Raw genomic sequence first — 3,813 nt, 5'->3', positions numbered from 1 at the left:
AAAACGTATTTGCCAAGATAGAACTGCACAAGCGTATGTTTGTAAGGTACAATGATAAAACGTATTTGCCAAGTTAGAACTGCACAAGTGTATGTTTGTAAGGTACAATGATAAAACGTATTTGCCAAGATAGAACTTCACAAGTGTATGTTTGTAAGGTACAATCACAATACTTATTTGCCAAGTTAGAACTGCATAAGTGTATGTTTGTAAGGTACAATGATAAAACGTATTTGCCAAGATAGAACTTCACAAGTGTATGTTTGTAAGGTACAATCACAATACTTATTTGCCAAGTTAGAACTGCATAAGTGTATGTTTGTAAGGTACAATGATAAAACGTATTTGCCAAGTTAGAACTGTATAAGTGTATGTTTCTAAAGTAAAATTATATTTACAAACGACCTATAAAATAACTGTTTTTAGTATATCCTACCCAAACAAATGGAGAGACGATTCGACGCATTTCTGAGTTACTATTAGGTGTAGTTCATTTATTGTGTTTTATATGATATATATATGCATATATTACAATCAACCATAATTTAAAACATGTGAAAGTACGGAGCACGGTTTGAATTTTCCCATGGTGGCCATGTCCGTTATTCATAAATAACGCATTTTTTTCATAAATAACACAAAATTGGGACTCTAAATACCAAAAACAAAACCTTTTCACAGTCGATGTAAAAGTTTATATGCAAATTTGAAAGTATCGCCTCGCAAAGAATGAGTACAAAATTCACTCTTGAGAACGCGTGTGAAAAATCTATTTACACATAAGACGAAACTCCTTCACGTTTCATACAAACACAAATCTATTTGTATACAACTACTTTTGGACTACAATTCCTGCTGATTTTCTTATGGTCCTCCCCTCTCTCTTCTGAGATATCTTCGTAGTATGAAAGTTTATAAATCACACACTAAATGACTTATGTTAAAGTTTTCCGGAGACTACCCAGAAAGTTTGTAGACAGTCTACTGAAAAAGGTATGCTAGGCTTAAAACACTCAGAAAGACTGAAGACTACGTTAGTACCCTGGGAAGAATGAATATTCTTGTTATCACTCAATGTTGAAAGATACAATATTCTCCTATTCGTCCAGTCTGTAAACATAGAATATTCTCCCATTCGTCCAGTCTGTAAACATAGCATATTCTCCCATTCGTTCAGTCTTTAAACATAAATATTCTCCTATTCGTTCAGTCTTTAAACATAAATATTCTCCCATTCGTCCAATCTGTAAACATACATATTCTCCTATTCGTCCAGTCTTTAAACATAAATATTCTCCCATTCGTCCAGTCTTTAAACATAAATATTCTCCTATTCGTCCAGTTTGTAAACATAGAATATTCTCCCATTCGTCCAATCTGTAAACATACATATTCTCCTATTCGTCCAGTTTGTAAACATAGAATACTCTCCTATTCGTCAATGTGTAAACATTAAATATTCTTCTATTACTTAAGACTGGAAGCATTGAATATTCTCTTATTCGTCCAGCCTGGAAACCTAGAATATTTTTCTGTTCAGCTCGAGCAATGTTTTCAGTCCAGACGCTCCTGAGAACGACATGGTACGACTCCAATTACACAAATTGTATATCTTTATTATTGTATTTTCACCTTTATAAAGTATGTAATATTTAAGATGTTTATAAATCCGTTTAACTCACTAATTTACTAATTTAGACTACTTTAGGTACGTGAATAATATTATGGCATTCTGCCAAAATTATTATTCGGTTAATTAGGTTACTAAATGGTGGGTTGAAAGGATTAAAAACCCCATAAATATTACATACACATCACCATTATAAGAGATCTTACTGAGTTTTTTGATTTGCTGACTCAAGCAGTGCCATGTGCTTTAATCAGGCGAAACTGCATTCCACAGCAGAGAGTACGGTGAATCAAATAATCTAATCAAAAACACCTTAAGTGTGAAATACAGGTGCGGTCAAAAAAAGAATTGAGTGTGCGACTTAATTTAAAGGAATGAAATCCAAATTGGCGGACAAACTTATATCCATATTGGTAAGAATTTTACAGTAAATGTTCATTCAGTAGTTAGTCAGGCCGCGTTTTTTGTTCAACTTGGGGCACGATGGTGGGTGAAACCAAATACGCGGCCTAGATAACTAATGAATGAATATTTGCTGTAAAATTCTTATCAATGCTATAAGTGTAGCTACCAGTTTGGCCGCCAGTTTTGATTCCATTCCTTTAAGTCGCACACTCAATATTTTTTGGTCGCATTTTTATTTCACACCTAAGGTGTTTTTGATTAGATATCATGACTTTTTGTCAATACACACCAACAAACCACAGAAAGTGACAATCGATAGTAACTAACATTACTTTTAGGATCACAACCATATTATTTGGAACAGACCTTTACTTTAGAGAACCAACCAGATTCTTTAAAATACATGGTGGTAGTTTTCTTCTTTAAAATAGTGTTAATAGCTTCCTTTATAGTAACGCTATGGAACTTAGATTAACAGTTTCTTGCCACCACCCTCATAGAATCGGTACAGCTGTATCAAGCATCATTATTTACACTAATTACTTAAACTACTATCACGTGACGCTAAACGCTCTTTAATTACGAAAATTTCATAAAATTTAGTAAATTTATGCTGAAAAGTTGCCAACGAATAATCATTAATAACCGTCTACTCGTATGATTCTTTTGAAAACTTGAGCTAGAAACTGCTAATATAGTTTACTTGGCCTAACCAATACATGTGTATCTACACGTCCTTTCACCCTACAGTTTCGCTGCTCTAAATCAGCCTAGTTTAATCCGACGGACAAAAAAAACAACAACAACTAAGACTGGTCCACTTTTATTCTTAGACTTTTTGCGTAGAGGTTTTTGTTGAATAAGTTTGCACATATAGCTTATAATTTACACCAAATGAAACTCTTAATTGTAGGTTGATAAGATCTACCAGTGTACCAAATTTGAAAAAATCCCTACGTTTCCGTACTTTTGGTGCAAAGAAGAAAAAAAGAAACTCAATCAAAATTGGAGATGTTCTACCTCGGGTATTTCTATATGGATTGCCTTGAAATTTAGTATGCGAAGTAAGAGTTCGGTAGAGAACATCCACTGAAAATATATGATAGGTTGGTTTACCACAATCCGAGATCCGCAACGTGGAAAATTGCTAAACTATCACTCCTGTGTGCCTTAAAATATTAGGCCTCTACTCTGAGTCACACATTAAATTTTCAACTTTTACCTTTGGTGAAAAAAACGAAATCTGTGATATATTTATCAAGTTTTTCTGAAAAAGGTTTTTGTTGTAAATAACGTGTAAAATATATATATATATATCAGCTATTTATGAAGACAGCAATTCTTAAATAACTTGTATAAAATACATATAATCCTCTCTCTCTCTCTCTTCTTGTGTAAAAACATTAATTTCTCTCTTCACTTTTCTAAATAACATTGTTCTCCTCTCTCTGTAAAAACAATACATTCCTCTCGTTCTACTTGTATAATAACATCACTCCTTTCTCTCTCTGTACCTCTGTAAAAACAATATATCCCTCTCGTTCTACTTGTATAAGAACATTACTCCTTTCTCTCTCTACTTGTATAAGAACATTACTCCTCTCTCTCTCTACTTGTATAAGAACATTACTCTTTTCTCTCTCTACTTGTATAAAAACTTTACTTCTCTCTCTACTTGTATACAAAACATTACTCCTCTCTCTCTACTTGTAAAAGAACATTACTCCTCTATCTCTACTTGTATAAGAACATTACTCCTCTATCTCTACTTGTATAAG

This window comes from Limulus polyphemus, unplaced genomic scaffold (genome assembly GCF_000517525.1).
Source record: "Limulus polyphemus unplaced genomic scaffold, Limulus_polyphemus-2.1.2 Scaffold5720, whole genome shotgun sequence".
Lineage (NCBI taxonomy): Eukaryota > Metazoa > Arthropoda > Merostomata > Xiphosura > Limulidae > Limulus > Limulus polyphemus.
The sequence above is the reverse complement of the archived record's forward strand: the minus strand, read 5'-3'. Positions refer to the sequence as shown.